Genomic DNA, 25,349 nt, shown 5'->3' on the forward strand with positions numbered 1-25,349 from the left:
TTTCAAGGAAAATATTTTGGTGTGGTGCTCTACAGGGAAGGGGAGAAGAGTTCCTTGTGTTAGGGGAAAGCAGACTGGCCCAAAGGGCCCCAGGCAGCCCCCACAGAGCCTGTGCTGATCTCACACTCAGCCCAGGTGCTTTGAGCCCAACATGGAGCCTTTGGGAGATGAGGCTGAGTCACTGTCCTGTGGACAAAGGAAGAGATCTGCTCATAAACTGACAACAGACAATATCTGTTCATTAACAGACGTTTCCACACGTGCACCAAGGGAGACTCTTCCACCACGAGCCAAGAGCAATCAGAAGAAAAGTTGGAGTAACCCTGGGATGAAAGGGCACTAGATCACTGCTAACATGACCCCACGGCTCTCTACCTTGCATTTTTAAGATTTCCATTCAGCCATTTTATGTCCCTTAAACTTTCTACTGCCTGCAAACCATATTTTATCCATCCCTTATCAAACACTTTGTGGTTACACTTCAGGCCAGATCTAAGCAAAGTTATTAATCATCTGTCAAATAAAATTGTCAGTCTGCTCCATCCTTATTCTTTTTCAATAAAGATCAATTGAAACTGTGCAAAAACCATCAACAAAGTAAAATCTTTTAAAAAGAAAGCAAAATGAAAGAACTCTAAGCTGTGGCCCACCACACTTTAAAGTAACTTTAAGCTGTGGTTTTCGATTTGGACATATCTAAGCCAATAGGGGTGGTATTTGTTATTATTTATTGCTTAAATGTGAATCTTTGTTTTCCTCTAATATGCCTTATGGAAGAAAAAGAGACATCTGTGCTAAAGTAACCAATCCTTATGGGTGGGGAAGAAACCATCTGGGTTAAAGTAACCAGTGTTTCGCTAATTCTAAATCAAGAAGCAACAGCTTCATTAAAAAAATAATGGTGTCTTCTTTAAATTAAAGCACTGAATTTGAAAAGCAGCATTCTGATCTTTTGGTACAACAGCTTTATTCACAAATATGTCTCTAACAGAAATCATGTTGTAATGCAAAGCTGATGTGTGGACAAGCTAAATCCCTATTTCTATTTTAAGCTTTGTCACACAAACATTGAATAAGTTTTGGACACATAAAAATCAGCAAGAATGTCTATTGTGCTTAAAGTGCTGAAACCACTCAAACTGACTTCCAATTAAAAGTCAACAGGATTTTTATGCTGAAATTTATCAATTATTTTTTGAAAAAAATGTATTGCAACATTTGCCTTTCAGTTGTTGTTGCCTTGTTGCAAGAATCTCCTTCCCATTTTCTGTGATCTGTGTAATTGTCTTTGTCTCATAGGGTTACCCACTTGGCCTCAAGTCAGGCAATAATTCCCTAATCCCATTGTCAATGCTCCATTTCCTTCTACCATAAGCGACGTGGCATTGACTGTCCTCTTGCATGTACCAGCAAGGCTGCAACCCTCTCTGCACTTCTCAGGATCTTTCCAGCAAGGTGCCCACAGTGCCTTTTACCCAAGTTGGAGAATGTTCAGGAGCAGAAAAGCCCTTGAGACACTTGACCACATTTCCCAGCCCAGGCTGTGTCTCCTGTACTGCCAACAGCCACAGGGGTCACTTCTGTTTTCCTCCAAACGGCATTTTCTTTGTGTCCAAGAGCTTTGAGTCATCTCAGCCTGTCTTTCATGGGAGTTAAATCTCTGTCCCATGATGTTGAAGTAGCAGTTGCTGTCCACCACTTCTTACTTCTGTGATATCATTTCTCTCTTCTGTTTCACTGTCTTACAAGGTAGGTTGCAGAGCAAGGAATGCGCCATTTATCCATGAAAATAAGTACCTGCTATCTAGGGAGAAGCTACATTTGTGGAGAAAATGCTACTTTTGGAGCAGCAGAGCAATAGCAAAGATGTGCCCTGAAGGGTTCTAAGCCAGGGTGGTGTGTAGCTTTCTTTCTGCTGTGAGGAGGGAAGAGTTTAAGATCCAAGTAAATGAAAAATTTGGGTGTTTATCCTGGTTCTTTGAAAATCTCTGACTATCATTCCTCAGCTCCAAAGATACTCTCTATGGCAGTGACAAAGGAACAAATTAGCTGCCAGATGATATCAAGCTACTGATAATTTCTGCCTTTTGACGACCTAAGCCAGGCCTTGGTTTCTTCCTTCTCCTGTAATTGTAATCTGCATATTGTCATACAGGAACATACTTCAGTGAAACTCTACCTGACCTCTACAACATCAGGCCCTTCTCTGAAAAGCCAAAGCCCAAATGAATATCTGGTATTTATTGCACAAAATTCTTCAAGAGGCACACAGCCTTTCCATCAAAATTCTTGAGGCACAAAAGTACCATGGAAAATTATTCATTGATATGGCTTGGATCCAAAATTATGCACAAAATAAATATTAATATCATAGTTGTTGCTCAGCTTTGACTGCTGTTCTCAGGAGGCCACAACAACCTAACTATGACTAACCTGGCACAGGCTTTTCATTGATAGAACTGTATGTTTCCTCTGTTTTATACTGTCAGTGATGTATAATCAATTGCTGCTGCTTGATTTGTACTGCCTATGGCAGTGGGGAAAACTAAAATTAGCATAAATTATAACATTTAACCTTTCAGTACTAGCATGAGATGATATATAGGCAAATGGCAGGGTAAAAGAATCATTTCCACAAGGTACCTTTGAAAAATGCATGCAGGTGAAATGAAAGAACTTATGACAATGTTAATTAACATTATGGCATCTTAATGGACTCATTTCATTGTAATGTTTAGAAAATGAAAAATAAGATTATTAGTCAGGTGAAATCCAACTGAGAAAAGTGCTGTCTGGATATCTTCTGCCAAGTGGAGATTTTGCTATGAATCCCCTGTCTGTGTGGTGTTGCCCTCCCTGGTGCTGCATATCAGGAGGCAGCAGCTTCAAAGGACTGCAGAAATAATGTCCTTTTCTGATGCTCTTTGGTCCTCATATTTAAAGCAAATGTTGGGACAGAATTGGCCTTAATTAAAAATAAATGTGTTTCACCGATGCTTCCTGAGGTATGCTGAAAAGTTGGGCTGAAGCAATTGCCCTTTGTTGTCAGGAAAACACCTTGCTGTGGCTGAACACTGCTGCACTTCACATCATTCATGCTATAATTCTCTTTTTTTTCTAAACATAACTTTTTCCATTTAAATAATGTTTTCTTACACTTATGATTATTTCTAAATCTAGAAGGAGAGGAACAATACAATCTAATCCCTTTGGTTGTTAACAAGTGAAAATGTGATTGAAGACTATAAATAAATATAAAATGTATTCAGTTTTCCACATTGTTTTATTCTTTTCATGAATGTCTACAGCAGTTAAAGTATGAAGCAAGTGATCTAATCCTACTTACTTCTGGAACATATAAAGGATAGCCATAACCTACAGAGAGACAGACAGATATATGGATGCACAGACAGGATAACATTTTCAAGGTTTCTGGTGAGAGAATCCTTGCAACAGATGTATTTTTTAATTTAGGATTTTCAGTACAGGCTTAGATCATTCATAATTATACCCTCAGACAAGGAGGGCGGTATAAATAAACTTTAATGGAAAGGAAACAGTCTGTAGAATAAGCATTTTCTTTGAATCATAACAACTCTTTGAATTTAAAAAAGAGGCTTTCCTTGAGAGATTGGGTGAAAAGCATTTAAAACACAGCAATCCTTCCCACTTTCTTCTTTGTCTGAGCAGATGGCTGCTGGTCAGAAAAGGCTGAATTTGAAAAATATTAATTTGTCAGGTTGATTCTGGCCCTCAAACATATAACAAATGACCAGCACAGAAACAACAGCAGAGGGAGGCAGGAAATCAGACTGGTGTCTGAGATCTGGTGCTCCTACTGAAGAGCTGAAAAATTATGTAGAAAAAAAGGTGCACTAGAAAAATAGCTCAAAGAAAGTAATCATGGGACCTTACTGCTCCAGACTCTGGCCATAAACAGGCACTGGGACTTCCTTTGAGCTGGAAGGATAACAGCTTTAAGTCTCAACAGAGGGAAAGAGGGTGCCTGGAATCAGGCTTTTTTTGCTAGGGGCTCTGATAATCCAGAGACAGAAGTCGATAGTGAATTCCAGAGCAGCAGCTGTGATGTTTCCATCTGGGGACCAGAAAACATCTGAATGAATGAGAGAAATGATCTAACAATCAATAACTTTTTTCAAGGCATCACAAGAAGCCTTTGAACAATATCAGAAGGAGGAAAAAAAAAGAGAGAAATGCTGTTCTAATGGAGGGGAAAATGAACCCACAAACAAGACCAAATTGACACACACTACAGTACTGTGTTCACAGGAGTAAAAGGGAGAAGAGCCTGGGAACTGAGCGTTTCAGTTCAGAAAAATATTATTTAAAATGTTCTTAGCAAGCTTGATTATGGAAAAAAGAAAAAATTCACTGATTGTGGTGACAAAGAAGTGTTGCTTTACCTCTTCCAAAGTCAAGCTTCACATTTTTCTAGACCAAAATTTTGTTCTATTTTGCAGATGACTACAACTTGATCAAAGGAAAAAGGTATGATGAAAGATCACCTGTCTGTTAGGTTGCAGGGGGAAAGGGTTAAAAAAAGAAAATATAAGCAACAAACCCAAGATCCCGGTTCTTTCTCCCTGTAGTCCTTCCTGGGATAGCAGTGTCCAGGCTACACTGGTGGAGTTTTATCAATTTCCTTTCAAAATGCAGTGTGGGGGAAGTAGAGGATGGTGAGGTCAGAAACCTTTTCTTGTCATCTCATACCATTTTCATAGGGAAGGTGTGAGCTGAAAAAGCAGACAAAGGAAGAAGGAAGAAAAAAAAAACCTGAAAGCCTGTTTCAAACCAAAGCAGGCTCAACAGTGGAACAACCTGCAATAGAACAGAAATCAGCTCAGGTATTTGAGGTTGAACAGAGTTCTTTTATAACTTACAGATGGCTGAAATCATTCATGGGATTTAAGAATTTGCTGGTCTTGGTTAGTGTCCAGAAAGTCAGGAAACAATAAGAAAAAACAGCTTTTATATGTACTCCTGGTTTAAATAGTTTCCAGGGAGAATTTATATGTTGTGTAGAGATAAACTTCAACACAGAGTGACGCAGTTGCAAAGTATTCATCTCCCTTCTAAGGTGGGATATTAAATGGAGGTGTTTTCATGGAGTAAATGAGACCTGCTGCTTTGTGAAAACATCACAAAATAGCTGCCCGGCCTTCTTCTAGATTAACCTTCTGGCAAGATAACTGGTAGAGAACCCACATAAAAAAACCCAAACAACAACTAAACAAAACAACCAGCAGATGTCAAAAAATCCCAAATGCAAAATCATTTGGTCAGTCTCAGAATTCCTCAAAAATTCTACTGTAAATTCTCTTGGGCCTTTCTATGTGATTTGGATTTTTTAAAATAATTGTTGGTGATTTTGTAATAAGAAATGTATTTCATACCTCATACTTAGTAATATCACTCTAATGTACCCTACTTTATTTATAAAAGGAACATATGTAATGTCTAGTCCATATAATTACACCCCTAAAAAATTCTGAATACCAAATGAAATTTTGACAGGTTTTGCAGATAGTCTTAGGGGAATGGATTCCTCATTTAGTTCATTTGGAGTCCAGCAAACTCTGCTCTTTCTTCGCTGGAAAATTGCAGGTCTTCAGGACACTGTGGATTTGCTGAAGTCTTGAGTCTCCAGCATTCTGGCTGACTTGTCTCATTTAAGTGAGAGATAATTACATTACAACAGATAACAGCATCCTCACTATTTTGCAGAATTATGAAAAAAAGGAGATGAACTATTGTTTGAAGAAATAAGAAAGCCAGTTCTCAGCAGCCAGGTGCTGTCAGAAAGCACCAGTCTGTGGGGCAAGGGCAAGCAGGGAGGTCGATTTCTGGGAAGGATCATGGGAGCTCCTGCTAAAGACCAGAACTGCTCTGCCTACAAACCATCCTGAGAAACACTTCCTTGAAACACAGTTGAAAATAATACTCCTCATATTTTATGTCAATGGGTACTTTCAAAGATAAGCCACAGCTCTCTGTGTATTTTTATGAGGGTAGGAAGCAGGGAATGAAATATTTCAGAGCACTAGAAGATTAATATTACTGTGAGATTCAAAAGTTCTGGTGTAGTTTAAACACTGTTGTAATGAAACTTGGTCTCTCTGTGCTGTGAAATACACACACCCTAATTATTTCATGACATTTCTCACAGAAACACAAACGCAGAATATTTTATCACATTAAATAATTTAAAAAGTCATGGACAGATGAAATACCATCAAGTATATGAACTTTAAACAACAGCTTTTTGAATCACCCGAACTCTACAACCTTCCAACCTCCCCCTGCTACAAAAGCATAATTTAATGTTATAATTTTCAATTTCTAAATGTATGGCAATTAAGAAATGCTGAATTCCATGACATGGGATTCTGTAATCTTTCCAGAATGGATCAAGACTTAGATTTACAAATTATGTCTTACAACAAAATATATAATTCACATGTTTAAGGCTCCTGAGATGTTTAATCAATAATGCTCTGAGAAAATGTGGTTTTGGAGTCTGTGAGCCACTACCCATCAAAAGCTGTAGTTTTGTAGCAGGAATGTCACTGTCTTCATGTGAAAACTCATCAATGCCTATTGACATCTCTCTGTTTAATTGCAATTTAAATCATGGTGTATTTCATTAGATCACAAAATGGATTACAATGCTCCATTAATTTTGTAGTTATGTATGGGAAACTTCTACTAGTGACTCTATGGGTCATATATAGGCCTTGGTTTGTGAAGGGGGCTCCTATTGACATCAGTGTGAGTTCTGCACATGGACTGAAGGCATGACACGGCCCATTATTCTCAATTTTCCATAGTGCAGTTCTCTCAGCGAACACATCACAATAGAAATTGCTTATCTGGGATGCATTAATAAATATATTCCAGGTTTATTATCAAGATTGAAAAAATTCAAACATTTTCTGTATCCACATAGTCACACTTTTTCTAATGACATTGTCTTTCCTTTTTATTCCTTTCAGATATAACATACAAAACCATCCACATGAAAAAAAGAATCTGCTGGTGAAAAAACACATCACTTATATTTCCAGAAGAGGAAATCAACAATAGGTCTCAACTAACTTCAACTGGGAGCTCTGTCATTGATTTCAGATAGAAAGAAATAATTCCATGTAAGTTTTCTGCTATTCTATTTCACAATAGTGAGAAAATTTATTTTAAAAAAATCTTAGGTACATGTTGGACAAAGATGGACTGGCAAGTAGTAGAATGAACTTGAAGGGTGTATTCACTAAGGAGAGACAGAGCACAAGGTGGTGCAAAGCAGGATATAATTAGCAATGATGGCGAAAAACTCAGTAAACAAAGATATACACATATTCACCTTATGAATGACATCACCCAGAACCTCATTTCCTCTGGTTATAGCAAATCATTATAGTGATACTCATCCCCCTGACAGAAAATGCAACCTGCCAGTAAAGCTGAAGTGGTCCTGACTCCCCAGAAACTTCAAGACACACAGCTCTTTTTTTCCTAAGTGAAAGATGGACTCATCAGGGATTGGGAAGGAGTTTGCTTGTGTAAACTGCATATAATTTAAGAATTGCATGGGGCGGGGGAAAAGCAATGGACTATGACAATGCTGAACTATTTCCTGTCTATCCAAATGATGTTTCTTCAGGAATGATAACCCATTGTTTACTTATTATATTGAACTTGTTAGTCACTGTGGTATGGATCAAAGAAATTAACATGGCTCAAAAAGTTGCTGCAAAGGTTTTTATGGATACTTTTGATGGACTAGATGTTCCTGTGCTGAAATATCATGGCTACATCTCTGATATTACATGGGGGAGGAAAATAAACCCTATGAGAAATAAATAATCAACATGGAAAATGCAGATGGATTTGAACAGCATTCTGACTCCAGTAAGAATTTTCCCAGTAATGAATTTCATTGCCACCATTGATTCCAGCTGGAAAATAGAGGTTTTGAACACAGTCAAGAAGAATCCATCAACAGTTGGAAAAGTCGCTGCACCTATTTAAATCCACATCATCTTGTGTGATCCATTTTTACAAAGCACATGCTGAGTGCTGTGTATGAACCAACATAGTGGTAAGTAAGACAGGAAGTGCAAAGAAATCTGATACTGGAATAAAGAGAGAGCTGAAGCTACCAGTGAGGATAATGCTGAACTTAAATGCTTGCTGTATTTCCTCACTAAGGATTGGGCTTAGCCACATTAGAGCCACCTACTCACCACTGAAACCCTCCCTCTCACTATTCTCCTCAGCCCTTTTAGTCTTGTGCTGCAGAGGAGGCATGAGGAAGTTTTGAAAGGTGCTTCCTCTTAGTGTCAAGAAGCTTTCTCATCACCACCCATTGTCCCTGCTCCTTCATTGTGCCTGTGCCTGGGAAATTCAGCACTTCTCAGCACTCATGGCTGGCAGAGTTGGATGGGAGGAGCACGGTGCTGAGCTGTGGGATGAGCAGATGAGTGGAGCCCCTGAAGAAGACCTCAGTTCTCTTTCTGCTCTGGTTAGTGACAAATTTCTATAGAATTGATGATTGTCAGAAAGAATGTCCTGTCTTTTGGCAGCACTAAGATAGCACAGTGGCTATCTTTCAGCTGCTGCATTCATTGTTAAGGTAAGGCATCAGCCTTTTTCATTCAGGAGTGTCTTAAAAGTGTGGGTTCTGCCCCTGCTTTGAATCAGAGAATGCCCTTTTTCTCAGGGCAGGATACACCTGGGACCAGCAAAGTCTGACTCACACCTAATCAAGGAGCAGAGGAGCTCTGTAGGAAGCCCATGCTCAGTAACTACTAGGCAGAAATGGGCCACTGGACAGCCTGCAAGGTCTTGGATGGATCCACTGCCTCACACCACATCATGCCTTGGCAAAGGGACCAACCCCAAAGAACACTCAGGGGAAGGTCTCTCCTTTCAGGGACATTTCACACATTTGAAACAGGAATTGGTGAAGCACAGAAGTCTTAGTACAGAGGTATCAGTGTCAGAAGGGGGAAGGGAAAAATAACTAAATATTCACATTTAAGGAAGTATTAGCACTTAAATAGCTGTAGCTGTGGTATCTGATATCCTGCATTCTGTTAGGCAGCAGCCACAAAGAAATTAAATCTGTTCTCTTGCAGTCCATCTAATGACACCTGAGTATGAGTAGTAGTGGATCCAATGGGAAGAGCAGAACACTTTAGGTGGTGCATAGCCATAGACTAAGTCTGAGTGGTAGAATTTTTACTTTTTCATATATTTTTTAAATTACATGGAAATATTAACAGAGTTTCTTCTTCTGATTTTTCTTTAATGACTGCTTTCAAAAGATAGTAAATAAATTAGCCCTTATTGATGATGAAGCAAAAGAGTAGTTAGTACTTTTGATCCATGTAATTGACATAGAAAGATAATGTGTGAAATGCATGAAGCATGTGCATCATGAGTGAGTATTGTCATCAGTAGTCTTGCTTTTCAATATAAAAAAAATTGTTTGGGGAAATTGGTCAAATAGCTACTGCTATTGCATCCACACAATGCTGATTTCTAATATTTTTTCTAAAGATCAGTAATGATATTCTATTAGGGTGATGAGACCAGAATTAATTTAAATAACTTTGTGCCTGATTCATGAAAAACAAAAAAATGCCTCCACAGCCAGGGGCCATTATTTCTGTAATTTTTCCATGCAAAAGTCATGGTCTGTATTCAACTTGCAGCTCAAAAAGACAAGTTTTCAATTTATACAGATAGGATTTTATCTTCACAATCAGCTCCAGAGGATTGACCTAACTACTAAAAGGAAAAACCACTCCACTGTCTAGCTCAAAAATACATTGATCACACAACAAAACTCAAAAATATTTTCTTCTAAAATCTATTTATTTATACACACCCACTGCAGCTGCAATCAAAGAGTAAAATAGGCAGGCAGAAGAGAACTGATACATTGATATATTAATAGACCGTTTGCCTTTTAGACATCAGTATAATTCCCATTAGTAAATAAATAGAAATGCCAAAAATTTTTAGAAACATCAATCTAAATAAAGATAGGAATTATACTAAAACTCAGAGACGCGTTGCACTTCTCTAATGTTCGAGCACTATGTTCTGTTCACAGCTCACATTTGCTTGTTTGCTCACAGCACATCTCAGCAAACTGTGGCAGCCTTGTAAACACCACTTTCATTTTGCTCCTTCGCTTGCAATCTTTTTTTCCGTCATGAGCAAGAGCTGTGTACCTTGGAGAGATATCCCAGCCAGCTGAGAGACAAATGATGTGGGTAGCGTAACTTTATGAAAGTGCAGTGGTTAAAAGAGCTGTATGAGAGATTCTTTTCAAACAAAATCAGATGAGTACTTCCTGCTGGTTAGAATATTCCTGTGAAGGCCAAATCATATCATATTTCAAATCTGGCAGAATATTTACAATATTACTTTTACATTTTCCGGTACAATTTTTATTAAAGTGTATACTTGTTCGGTAAAGAACAAGCTCAAACCACCTACCACAAAGATATTATCCACACTTGTGCTGGAAAGTAGTTTGCATTCTAGAGTTACAAAGAATATTTGAAATTAATGGAAGAAAAACAACAGGGGAAAAAATATCTCCTCAGTTTGTTTATAGTGTGCTTTTGACAGAGCTTTCTGTGTGGCCAGTGTTAGCATTTCCTTTCGTTTCCCTTCGTTTGTGTGTGCAACTTTCACAGCCACAGAGAGATTATTTGTAAAGATATATATATGTGTAATTGAAAAACCACAAAACCTGGCCAAAAGATGCAGCGGAGGCCAACTCACTGAATTTTAATCCTGTTTTTAAAGGAGTAGTTTGCAATTTTTTAGGGGTGGCTTAAACTTTTAGTACATAAAAACCTGCAAACTGTGATATTCCTTTTCTTCAGAAAAGTTTTCTTTTCACTTCAAATATTGAATCTCCATGGGGAAAATTTTCTTCAGGTGTAAAATGTTTCCTGAAACGAAACCTACTCACCTACTCCCTGCTTTAATATTCCTACTTCAAGAAAGTAACTTACTGATCCCAGAAGACAGTGAGGATAGAAACAGTAAAATCTCTTTCACATCATTTGTTTAATGAATTTTAATAATACTTTACTGGTTTTTTTCCCAGAAAATGCATTTCTTTCTTAATGCTGCTCTTGGCAAGATAGAAAAGTGAAAAAGAAAAAGGTTCTTATTTGAGTATGGATTGCAGGATCAGGCCCATTGATCTTGGCTTACTTTCTGCTTAGCTTTGCAATACAGCAAAAAAATATTAAAGACTCCTAAGGCCTTTTTCAGGTACATATACTACAGTTTCCTGCAGCTATAAATCCTTTTGGTTTAAAGAATTTCATCCTAATTACCAAAAATGTATATCCAAGCCCAAGGCAAATTCTTTCTTACTTTTTTGCTTGTCATTTTAATATTAGCTTTGCTTACTAAATTATTTCTTCAAGATTCCCAGGCTGTTTTACACTTTACTGTTACCTTTTTATGCATTTTCTGTCCTTAGATTTCTATTTAATACTTGTTTATGCATTTCTCAATAATTTTAAAACATAACCTCAAAAATAAAATCATAGCTTTTCTGCTATGAAAACCCTTTGCTTTAATACAAATACAGTGATTTAAGCACCCTTCTGGGGTTTTTTAGCTGTTAGTGTTCCTGGTCTCAAATTTTAGCATCATTATTTAAAATGAAGGAAAAAAATCAACTTGCAATTTAGACAGTTACCAAATTACCAAAACTAGTGCAGCAACTCTTAATGAGTGAAACCATTAACAATTTTCTGACTGCAGCCCCTGTTCAAATACCTTGGACACCTTGTTAGCACAGAATGAGGTGTTCAATCAAGACACTGGGAATTGGAAGTACCAGGGCACAGTTTTGAGTGGTGATTACAAGGGCATGAGTGTGAGTGCCAAAGTAACAGTCTTCTACACTGCAGGAAGCTGAGAAACCTTCAAGTCTACATTTGTAAATCAGCCTGGATGATTACAGCAGTCACAAGCAAAGAACATATGAAACAATTATTTGCACCGTTCTTTTTTAATTTGCTCTTAAAATGAACACAGTGATATTAAGAGCCATTAGTCCTTTGTCTTTGAAAATTTCCCTGGACTTCATATCTTTCCAAGCAGCATCTTAAATTGCTTAAAAGTATAAATGTAACAAAGAACTATTGTTTTCTGATTGTTAAATCCCTTTCACATCAATAATCTAAGCTTACATTAGCATTCAGATATGTCTTTGAATTTGCTTAGAAAGTATTTGTTTCATATGCAGAAGCAATATGATTTTAGGCTTTCTACTTTTCTCCTTCTAATTGCTGTGACAAAGACAGTTTGCTTTTCTTAAATGAGTAAATTTTAAAAACAAATTTTGTCACATTAATATTTTGTTGCAGATGTAAATCTACTTCCATTTTATTTAAGCAAGAGATTACCACTCTTTGGTTTTAACTTTGCTACTTTAATTTTATAAAAAAGTCCTTTATAATAGTTTCTATACAATCTACATATAATCCATGTAGAAATAACCCTGAACATTTCTAAAACTCATATTTCAGACACAATACTTGTGATTAGGAGTTTCTTTCATATTAAAGATAAGGAATTATTGACTAAGGAAGGGATGAGAAAAAGCAAAGAATTAAATTATTCACAGTGAAAAACTGGAAAAAAAGATAATTTATTTTTTAAAAATTCAAAGTATCCTGATACATTCCTATACTTCATGGATATATATATAATAAATGTATATGTAATTCTAATATTTCACTGCCTCTGGTTTAAAGAAATAAATTGTGGTGGAAAGTATCTAAAAACTGCTCCTTTAATTTAAGAGAAATATAATGTTTCTGCTGGGAGTTTTTTGGACAGCTCATCTAATGCCTTTTATAGAAATAAGCGAAGTATATTATGGGCTTAATTAGCATCTCAGCTGTACTAATTGCTTATATAAATAGCACATAGAAATTCATTTTTGTTCTTTTTGATCATCAAGAAACATTATGCAAGAACTTTTCACACAGGACCTTTTTCTCACACGTATTATTGTAGGAAAATTAAATACTTATTTGAAATTAATACATTTTGTAATTATTATTTCCTTGCATAATTTTATTTTGAGACTTGCAAAAATGGCTAGTTCTCCAATTTTAAATGCATCATCATGGCTAAAAAATCCTGAAATCCTGTCATATCAGTCTCTGGCTTTACTGGTGGTTTCTGGAAACTCCTCAGAACAAATCTTTTAGCACTACAAGAAACAGATAATTCTGATTCTCTATCTAATATTTGAAGACTCAAAAATTATTAAAACAATACAGCCTGCCTGTACTAAAACAAAACTCCAGACTGTGATGTACTTCACTGTTAATGACACACTGGGGAACTAAATTATGCTGTAGGGAATGCAAAAGTGCAGCACTAGGAATCTAAATTATGCTGTGGGGAATGCAAAAGTGCAACATCTCTGCTGCTATTTTGTTCTTGGTTTTTTCCTACGTAACTTTAAATTATGTATTGCTGTAAATTTTGTACTTGAGGGTGCTGAAGCTTTCAGGTAATATTATAAAACTTAAAAACATAGCTGAATATTCTCACCCCTCCCCCGCTGCCCAGCTATACCTACCAGCAGCTGAAAAAAGCAGTAATTGAAATTAAAGGCTCCTCCAGCACGTAGGAACGTCTGGGTTTAATAACCGGAGGGGTTTCAGGTGCAGAGGGCGCTGTTGTTCGTGTATTCTGCAAGCATTTCCTGAGCAGGGAGAAAAACAGGGATCCACCAGTTTAATGTTTGCATTTTTAAGGTTTCCATAAAATGTCAGTGGAATTGCTGACATATAGATGCTACCTTCCACAGTATGTGATGAGTTTCCTGAAATAAATCCTTTTCGTGGCAGTCTAGAAGGGAGATGCCAGCTATCGTCACCAAAGCGAAATATTTTTCACTGTTTCCACTTTACAGTCCATTTACCAAGATTTCATAACCCAGCCACAAGGTTCCTTCCATCATACATTTTCATATAAGGATATTTCAGTTATTTTCATTTTGAAAGCACACCAGATGTGTTTAAGTGTAACTTGCAATGCAAAGTGTGAAAACAATTTGAAACACATCACTTTAGTGGCATTCTTCAGCATTTCTTTCTTTCAGAAATATTCTTTGCAGTTCATACCTAGTTGTTTCAGGTGTTTTGCCCATGACAAATTATTAACTACCTATACCCACAAAAACCAGTAGAATATACCTTTTCTATCTTGAAATAATCTTCTGCACAATAACTTTTCTTTTGAGTTTTACATATGCATTTCTTAGCATTATACCTCTGCACATGTAACTAACAGCTTTAAAAACATTTTTAGCTCTTTGAAGTAAATTGTTTTCTAAATCCCTATAAATATACTACATCTTCTCATGCATTCACATTTTCTCTTTTCCCCCCACTGCTGGAAAAAAAAAACTACCATGCCTAAAAAAAAGAGTGGAAAAAAAAAGGTAAAAAACTTAATGACAATTTAGACACACAGAAAGCCAGGAAACTTACAGTTACCGCTGAAATTTTGGTTTAAACTTGAATAATTCTAGCTAAGGTGTTTGGCTGAACAGGAAAGGATGGTCATGCTGCAGTCCTTTTCTGGAGTCACTGGAAGTTTGATCTCAGTGGGAATTACAGATTCAGGCATCAGACATCCTGGATCAGCTCCTGTGCTGAGTTTCCTGTGTTACCTAAGCCCAACAGGGTGTATTAAAGCCAAAGCAACAGGCTTTGTCCAGTTCCAGGTTGTGACTTTAAATCAAACTAAACTGCTCAAGCAATTTTATTAAGTTCAGCATTTATTTACCCATAAAATCTGACCTTATCTAAAAAGTTATTACATGAAAGAAAGGAATTGAAGAAGATTATGTGATATAGTGTACTTTTCTTCTCTAATAAATTTTATTGACTCCTGTATTGCAGTACAGTCTAATGCATCTGCATTTTAAAGTGTCTGAAAGCATCCACCTGGGAAATCTGATTTTTAAAATGAAGCTACTAGTTTAAACAATAAATTTTGGGAGAAATAAATTTTTCATGTGTCACTCCTGCCATGGGTCTCTCTATGCAAAACAAATTCCACATTTCAAAGAAACAAAAACCCATCAGAATATGTGGCAGACTGAAACTGCTCTTTGCCTGAGGTTTGTGCTCCCCATTAACCAAAACTTTACCTGGTTAAAGCAGCGTCTACATTCTAATAAAAACCAGCCATTGATAGTTTTTCTCCTTGAATCGACTCTCATTCAAAAGTTTCCCACCTGATAAAGGCTTTAATATAACTGAGACAAAGTTGCATTTTATGATTGGCAAGTTCTTTGCGCCCCAGCTACCCCCCAGCCCGGTGGAGCGGGGCTCCGAGATGCATTTTGGCCCTGTCTTCATGTCAAATCACTGCCATCAAAACAATGGCGCACATTACAGGAAAATCTTGTGCAAATGAGCCATAATGGAAGTGAATGACAATCTCGTAAGACCGTGCAGCAGGATTCTCCTTTGATCTGAAATATTGTTAATCTTTCTCAAACATAACACTAAGTATACTTGGCAAATCCTGGATGAGAAGGTCCCCGTAGTGCGGCTCTGTGGACAGCCAGCCAGGAGCCAAGCACACCCCGCCACAAAAAGAGGCACAGCCACGAGAGAGGAGCACACCACACTCAGCCATGAGCTCTGCAATTGCTACAAATTTGTTTACAATTCAAAGGCCTCTTCACCCATTTCCTTTCCCCGAAAACAAGCTAAACAATATGTTTATTTATTCTTAATAATGGATATTTGCTGCTGGATCACAGCTACATTTAATTAAGAAGCTGCAGTATTTAAGACATTAAAATCCATGTTTCGGAAAAGGTTTGCATTTACAAAACACAGGCCTTATTTATTCACAGCTTAAGAAACAGCCTCACTCTAAATTATAGTTTTAATATGATGTTGCGGGGGGGAAAAAATTCTAGCGACGTAAGGCAAGATTTTTCATTGGTAACAAAAGCATGATATAGGAGTTTATACTTTCCTAATGATGCTTAAAGCAAAGATCTGGAACGGTATGTCTCAGATGAGGTCATGCATCAACTTCAGGAGAGTAAAAACCTCTCCTTAGACTACATTACAGCCAACTCACACCTTTTTGTTGTGCAGCCAAATATGCACGGCGTATGTAGACGAATGCAAACAGAGTAAATCATGTTGATTCAGTGCTAGTAGGAAATATGCCTCTTCAGTTGTGTGCTGCTTTTGAAGTACTGCCTAAAAATCAGTCTTGGGCTTCAAAGAGAGGGGATTATAGCCTTTATCCAGCAATTAATATGGCTGAAACTCAGAATGTCAGCACCTGATGACTATACAGGCTGGACAGTAGCCTAGTAGGGGTCCAGTCCCCCTCAAGAATTGGAATTTACAATAAAAATGAGTGCATAAATAATAGAAATGATAATATATAAACTGAAATATTTTGGAAAGGGGCACAAAATTTTAACTTCGAATGACCTGTCTATATTTTGACATGTGGGGAAGAGGGGGAGTCGTGGTGTCCCTTGACCTTTAACCTGCCTTATCCACCTAGATCATTTTAATCTCCCACCAACTGTTAAGCAGAAAAGAGTGCTATTAAAGAGAAAGCTATTCCTTTTGCCTTCTTACATAGATCAGATGACAACCTCTCCAAGTCCCTCCTCTCTGTCAGAGTTCAAGGGTTCAAAAATGGTCAGAATATCAAGCAACAGAAAGCCAGCAGGACTGCTGCAAAAAGAGTTTAAGGACTTTACATTATGCAAAGGGAGCTAAAAAAAAGGGAGATTCCATTATTTTGAAGTTTTACTCCCTGAATTATTTTTTTTTCCAAATAGGTACTTTCATTTCAGAAGATCATAGAGCTTCTAATGTGAGGGGGAGGAAAATTCTTACATTATTATGATACGCTTCCAAACTTGTACATACCTAATAATCTTTTCCATATTAATTCTTTACATGTAGTTCCTGAGGTTTAGGTCATGTACACATGTATTCATCAACAGTGTTGTACTGTAAATAAAATGAACACTTAACACTCTAGTTCTAGCCAATGTGTCAGGGGAAATAAAGTAAAATAAGATAAAATGAAATTAAATAAATTGGAGCATGCAGTCTTTTACTTCATAACCATCCTCAGATGGCATTTCCACAATGCTACATATAGCACCCTATTCCTCAGGGAACATCCAAGCTTTCTACTATTTCTCATTCTTAACCATAGACAGTTGTTATAACACGTTTCTTCCCAGAATTTCCACTTGCTTTGAAGAAAATATCCCCTGAGTACCCATGCTTAATGTACTTATGGAAAAGCAACTCTATATCATGACAAGCTAAACAATATGGCTCTTTAATAAAGAATGTGCGATATTAAATGCAGAGTTCTTATTTCAAAATGGTAAAAAATCAGTTTGAGGGAAGGAATATAATTGCTCAACATAATGTAAATGGAATGGGTGCAAGCTGAATATAATTTTTAACAGAGCCCCACTTTCTAAATATACATATAATGTGTTTGTGTGCCTGTGTACAGAGACATGATAAACAATAGAATTTAGAAAACTGAGTTAGATTTTGGCTTTTGCATTAGGCCCTTCATATCCTGTGCATCCTAAAATGCTTAACAATGTTTCCATTGTACTTAACTAAATACAGTAATGGTGGTGCAACAACACAATGGCCTGTGCTCTGCCTTGGACGGCCGAGCCTGGCGTGTGACAGCCAGTTTAGGCTGGGAAGGAGGCTTAGCCAGCCTCTTTTCACAAAAGAGCCACGCCAATATTGCCTAGACAGGCAGCAGGGGCAGGAGAAAGGGATTTTGGATTAACATCTCATCTCATGAAGGACGGCACCTCAAACAGTTCAACACCTCCCCGGTGCTGCGCTGCCATGTCAGCGTTAAGAACCAGCCCCAGTCCTGGTGGGAGACTTAAACTTGTGACCTTCTAGCCAAGAGGTAAGAGCACTGCTGGCTGAGCCACACTGTCATTACTGGGATGTGCTTGCGTGGGCTGGTATCAGTGTTGACTACAGTTTGACCTGAGAGTGGAAAATTGATGCCCCCACAGATTTCAGAAGTAACCCCATCTTGCAGAAAAGCTTAGGGTATTTTTCCCTATTGGAATTTACCTCTTCTACAAGAGAGCTGCAGTTTCCAGCAGAAGCCTAATCTCTAAATACAAATACTGACTTTCTAAACACCTGAAAGGAAATGGAATACCTTTCAGATATATCTGGATTCACAGTATTTAAATGAAAATTTTTAATTTAGCTTATAGTGTTTTCTGGGTAGAATGCATTTTTATAGCAAAGTACCTTGTGGAGGAGGGAAGATTGCTATAGTATTTCCAATAATTAAGATTAAATATATATTTACATTTTACAAGGTAGCAAAAAACCTTTAAAGCACCTTGCACCTATATAAGCCAGGGTATTTTTCAAGGACACTTTAATATCAGTAGGTAAGATACAAAAAGGAGTAAGAAAAGTGTTCAACTGATATCATGTGCTATGCACAGCAAAGGAAATCCCCTTGGGGAATGTTTTCATTACGTTACAACGTACATAAATTTGATAGGGAAGAAATTATCTGTCTTGATTCTGCTTCTGCTGAAGTTGCCATTACCAAATTAGACAGTTGATGATTGCAGACTTGGACCCAGTCACTGAAGACTCATTCCAATTTGACAGTGATGCTAACCCTATTTAGCAGATGTTAAAATTTAAGCATCTGAAGAGTATCTAGTTTTGCAAAGTGATGATGTAAAAAGGAATTTTCTAGGGCTGAGGTACATTGTGTGTATAGATAAACTTTGGAATAAATCTTTAGCCAGTAGTCCAGACAGGTTTAGATTTATAGTTTGATTTTTTTATCAAAACTTATAATTGGTGCTTATCCCAAGCTGCTAGCACCACACCAAATTTAATTTAGAAGCACAAATCATAGCAGAGAGTGAAACTCTGCCAGATACTAGCAATAACAGTGCCAGCTAATTCTTACACATAAAAGAATCTCTTTCTCAGCAGATATCTCAGGCAATCATACGTTCCTAAAGATACACTGAAAAGATGAACCAGTGATTTGACCGTGGGTAATATCCAGCAACCTTGTTTAATCAGATTTTAGCCTTCAAATCCTGCAAAGTCAGCTGGTTTCACAAGTTCCTGATTGCTTCAAAATCAGAGAGTGAAACAATGAATTAGAGCTGATCACCTACAGCTCTAATTCAGGACCAAACACTGGCAGTAAATACTCCAGAATGGGAATGTGAATGCAAGCCTCAGCCTCATTTCTCCAGCCTAGATAGGAGGTGTTGAACTGTAACATCTTTTTTTCTATCTGTTCTCCTTTTTTTGTACAATGTCTTTGCTTGTTTATTAAAATGTTCACTGCTGTGATCCTGTTTTTTACCTGGGGAGTTGAGTGGATTTAAGATGACACATAGCTGTATAAATCTTATGTTTCCTATGCCTTCTGTAAAGATGTGCCTGGCTGACCAAAAATAACTTTTATAAGCCAAGAAAAAGTAGTGAAAAGGCAGGGTGAGGGAGACCAAGGGGGTTATGTGTTGTGCACAATGTGGTAGATTTACAGGCTGTGGTGTGGGAGCTGGGTCTCTTCCTCAGGAAGGCAGCTCAATCCTGGAGAACAGTCCTGCAGTTCTCACTGATGGATTCTGTGCTCTTACCCACATGTCATTTTAGTTGCTCAAATTAAGTTATCCCTAATCAGAGAGATTTAAACCATAATCACACTGAAGACCTTTTAGTGAGATTTTTCTTCCCAGTAAAAACTGAAAAGTCTCTGTGAAAAATTACCTGAATGGATTTTGAGAGGTTTGGTCCCAATCTTTGTGATGATTCCATAAATTCATTTTGGATAGATGTAAATTGTATATATGAAGCTAAAGAGTCCTGACTTGCAGTCTTTAGTTCATTGATACAGTTTTCTTCTTGTAAATGGATTCTTCTTCTCTGGAATTCATAGGCCAATTCTACTACTACTACTACTACTACTACTATTATTATTATTATTAATCACTGTACAAAGGCCTTTGATCTTAGAACTAGTTCCCTTTAAGTTTGTCAGAAATAATAAGAGGAAACAACTTCTATATATTTCACAAAACAAAAGCTACAAAAATGGACATCAAGCAAAATATTAAAGTAAATACCTCAGATGTTTTATTTATACCAGTGCTTATAACTCAAGGCAATTGAACTCCCCCACTTCTTAGCATAAGTTTTTCTTCTGGGCGTTTTCCTTCCACATCTCCAAAGTGCAGGTCGACAACAACTCAGGCACTGCTTTGGGATGTGAAATATCTTCATCTTTCCGAGTGCTGCACCTCAGCACCAGGAATCGCACCACACCTCATCATCAAGAGCTAACAACTTGTGTGGAGTCCTTCCATGAGCTGACTGGGATCCCTGAAATCCATCTACCCTTGCTGAAAGGCAACAACGCGAGAGGCAGCAGCCTCCAGCAGCATAATCTTCCTCATATTTTGTGCCAGCCCTATTCTGATTTTGTCCTCTACACCAGACTAGCTCCAAAACCTCACCTTTCTCTTCAGCTGTGCTTGCCCTCCCCCAGCACCTCACCAGCCCAAACCTTCCCATCAAACTCACACATCTGCCCAAATCCATCTAGGGCACCTCGTCTTCTCTTATTTTGTAGTTCACTTCCACCTGGTACTGTCTCTATCTGTACACCTTTATCTTCCACACTGCTTCTGCCATTACCACTACCTCTATGCTGGAGATCTTTCATGTCAGAGCCAATTGCTATGGTTACAGGCAATCTGCTGTATGTTTCATCTCCAGGAGCTGTAAATGAGGGAGTTTTAACAGCATTTGAGTAAGCACTGCCTCTTCCTTACATGGAGAACACAGCCCCACTCAAATTCATCTATCCACTAGTTGCTGTTGCATCATATATATTACACTAATTCTACCTAGATGTACAGATTGACAATGAGCTCACATCTTGTGAGAAACAATAGCTACAGGACTTTTATTTTATGATCTTTTTCATTTTAATGGCATACGGTTACCATTTCAGTCACACGCCTCTCTGGCTTGTGTACACCAGCTCTGATTCTGACTGAAGTATGAGGGAGAAAAAGACTTTATCTTATTTGTATCTATATATAGTTCTGGAAAAATGTTAGTGAAATAGAATATACACACTCTGCATCTTGAAAACAAACACCACAATAAAAATTACACAGTGTGTTCGTTCTTTGTGCTTTAAGAAAATATTATTGGTAGTCCTGTAGTTTCAGTATCATGGAGATGAAGTTCAGAGCAATTGAGAATCAACTAAAATATAATCTTAAACACTAGTCATTCAATTTTATTTGTGCATGTGTTTGTAATAAGGATGGGAGAGTAAGAGGCATTTTAACTCTGAATTTGGGTCTATTTGTAGCAGTCTAAAAGATGGACAAAACTGATAATTACTAATATTTTCATGTTTTACAGGTGAAAATCAGACTAGCTAGAAAAACTGTTTTCATAAATGCAAATTCAAAACATGCCAAGAACTAATAGTTTGATGTTGCTGCAGTTTTGCATCAGAATCTGATTTTTAAAGTTTGCTTAATTTTATTTCACAACAAATCCAGCCACAAACTCCTCCCATGACTCTGTTAAAAAAAAAAATCTGCTGATCTCTCATAAACCTCAGTGGAATCAGGATGATCCATACACTGATCTTCACACTTTCAGCTCAGTCCATGTGTCAATAGAGTAAATTCTGGTCTGTCACCCCTCAGATAAAATATTTTATTGCTCCTGCCAGACTAGAGGGGCACAAAGGGCCTCCAGCCCTCACTGTGAGCAGGAAGCCACCAAAAGTGAGAGTGTCAGAGGGCATTTTTGGAGCTCCTCCCTGGAGACAGGCTCCAAAAATGCCCTCTGACACTCTCACTCCCTTGTCCTCTGCTGTCCCCCATCCTCTACTGCTCCTCACCCAGCTGGTGATGCAATCTAGTCCAGTGTGAAACAATCAATTGGAAAACAATTCTCATTTGTATTAGCAGCACCATATTTAGATTCGGTATAATGCAAAAATAAAACAAAGTTGGGCCTGATTTTGGCTTTCTCTCTGTAACATCTTACAAAGGGATGGTGACAGCTGAATGAAATCAATATATCCTTTAGACTTTCCCTTCCAAGAATAAATCTCTACAAAAATAAGATATACTCACAGTCATTTCAAGGCCCCAAAAAGAACATGATCCACAAATACAATAATTATTTGATTATATATTTTAATAAGTTCTCTTCCAGTTGACAATATGGCCTTTCAAATCCCTCCCTCCTCAGAGTTTAATTACTCACCATTCACCCCTGACTTTGCTGGGAGTAGCACATGGAGAAAGCCATTATGCACACACCAAATTCCTGGAACTGGCAGTGCAAAGCTGACCTTGGGAGGAGTTGAACCTAGAACAGCAGAAATACATCTGTCATGCACAGCAGTGCACAGTGCAGGACATCCATGGGGAGCAGCTGCTGAGTGCTGCACCCTCAGCTCGTTCTGCCACCCTGTGAGCCCCAGAAGGGCCTGGGCAGGACAGACACACTTGGTTTAGGCTGCAGCCTCTGCCCACAAGGCCAAGGTGCTGCTTTGTTTTGTCATGGGCTACGGGGTAGAACAACTGCAGTGCAAGTCTTGGTATGCCTAACAAATAAATGCCCTCATCAGCTCCAGGTCTGTGCTTGTTCATCAAGTTAAATAAGGTGTGAGGAGGTTTTCAGCATGAATTTACCAATGCAGTTTGGAAATTTTCACCCAAAAATCTTAGGCCTGTTTTTTGGGGTTTTTTTCTTGCTGGTTTGTTGGGGTTTTTTTAGTATCAATTGATTCCTGCTTTTAAATTTATGGACCATTTCACACTGTTTCCTGCTGTGGTCCTCATCAGGTCTTGGCCACTGGATCATGAGGAAGCAAGGCATGAATGGCAGAAAACCCTGTGGCTGTCCTTATCTACAGAATGGCAAACACAAGCTGAGCTCTGCGCAAAGTCTGCTGGGCTGTCAAAGAAAAATTACAAAGGGTTCCCTTCTTTCAGTGAAGTAATATATTTCTGACTTTGCAAAAGTATTTTACTTAGCTACCATTGCATCATATCTGAAATTATTTTATGACCTGAGGCATGCATAGCAGGCCCATCTGTTCTCTCATAGTGGCTCTGAGAGGACTGCCACCATTTCATTCAGTGATTAAAAATGCCAAAAATGAAACAACTTCCATATTTGTTCGTGAGATTTACCAGAAAAAGAACACCACCAAGAAAAGAGGACACAAATACTCTTGGTCTGTATCTTTCCAAGCCCACATTTTAACTTTTCAAATATAGCCACACAAACCCATGACAATTGTCACTATAAAAGCAACTGAAATCCAGCTAGCAATGAAAGGAAAAGTGGCTGAAGGTTAGGAGCTATTTGGTAAACTACAGCTAGCTTTTACACTTGTGATTTTTAAGAACAAACCTTTAATTTTGAAATTCACAGTCTCTCCACCATTACAAGCCCCTTCAGGGCAATGATCTATCAAGTTCTGACTGTTTCAAACTGTTTGTGCTAGATTCAGCATCTATCACTCCTCAGACTTGCTGCACATTTAGCCACAGAGCCAAGAAACAATAATTTTCAATTAAGAAACCTGGAGAAGACTTGGGGACTTGATTTATGGTGCATGACTAATTATCAAATAGCTAGCCTAATGAAAATTAAGCTGCTGGTTACTACAAAGATTTAACTTCATTTTCTTGAGAAGAAGCTGATATGACCCAGAATATAATTTATTGAAGTTTTATTATATATTTTAAAACAGGCAAAACAGCAATTATCTAATTAAATTTTTTAATATTATTTAAAATTTTCTCATTTTTTACATTGTACACTGTAATGAAGATAGCTCATATAAACTTATGTCTAAATTAAAAGCTTTTTATTGCCTGAAGTTAAAGTGTTTCCTTTTGCATGGTGATGAAAGAGATAGGAATATGAAGGGCAATATGACAGAAATTGCTTTTAAGGCTCAGTGTGTTTACAAGCAAAAGATTCTATTCAGCACAGGGTTGATGCACAAAAATTAGTTTCAATACCTAGAGAATTTTATATGTAAAATCCTGGTTAGATATTCAGTTTTAGAATTAGTTCTGGCAATCTTTAGAAAATAAGTAGGATAATACTCCATGATTCTTATTTATTTTTAACTCTTTGTGGGCAGGATTCACAGCTTGAAGAAATCAGTGGACTTTCTTCTCTCAAGTATTTTCTTCCTGCTTATAACAGTGTGTTTAGGGCTGCAAGGGTCCAGCTCTGTGGTTGTGAGTAGCATACACTCATCTGAGCAGTCCCACTAGAAACCTCCGTGGGGGAAGAGGAAGGTTTACTATTAGGCACTAAGAGTGAAGGTAGAGGCCTCTTAATTGCTATTTCTGAAGTGAACTGTTGGGTAGAAATTCACAACACTATACTTTTAGGGTGTCCAATGATGTAAATATTACATTATTAAGCAGGAGGAAATAGCAACCTTTTAAGAACCTGATGCAAACAACTCTGTATAAGAGTCAATAGTCACTACTATTTTTACCCCACACATTCACACTGACTTTCTCTGGTGCCCCTCAATCCATGTAGAAAAGGGAAAATGAAACAATCAATTCTTCAAACAACACTCTTTTGCAGAAGTTAAAAACCAAAGGTATTTTTTCCAAGGGAAAAACAAATCTATTCCTATGGAAGAAGCCAGCCTTAGTTTGATGTGTGTCACTGCAAACAATTCTCCCTCTGCTCTGAGCCCTGCACGCAGCACTCATAGGCTTTGTTTTGTGCACTTAGGCAAAACAATGGGGAAAGAAATATCAAGGTGAAATGACATAACCCCCTAGATTAGAGCAGCTGGTAACAAGACTGCTCAGGATCGTCACTAAAGACACTATTCACTGAAAGGGAGAAAAAAGGGTAGGAGGAAAGGATAACTTGATTTATTCAGGAAATTGCTTGTTTCTTCAGAAGGCCTTTATGGGGACCATCACTTTATGTTAGAAGACAGCTGGTAACCAGAAAGGGAGTGGGAATTAAATTAATTTCCTATCTAACTCTTTAAAGATCTGGGTTCTGTTCAAGTAGATGTACAGATACGTACAGAGAGCAACTGATGCTTTTCCTTCAAATTCCCAGCCTAAACAGCCTAAACCAAGAGTGCATATTTTTAGTATGTTCCATACTGAGGCAGCACTAAATTCTGAT

Source organism: Melospiza georgiana, chromosome 10, assembly GCF_028018845.1.
Source record: "Melospiza georgiana isolate bMelGeo1 chromosome 10, bMelGeo1.pri, whole genome shotgun sequence".
Classification (NCBI taxonomy): domain Eukaryota; kingdom Metazoa; phylum Chordata; class Aves; order Passeriformes; family Passerellidae; genus Melospiza; species Melospiza georgiana.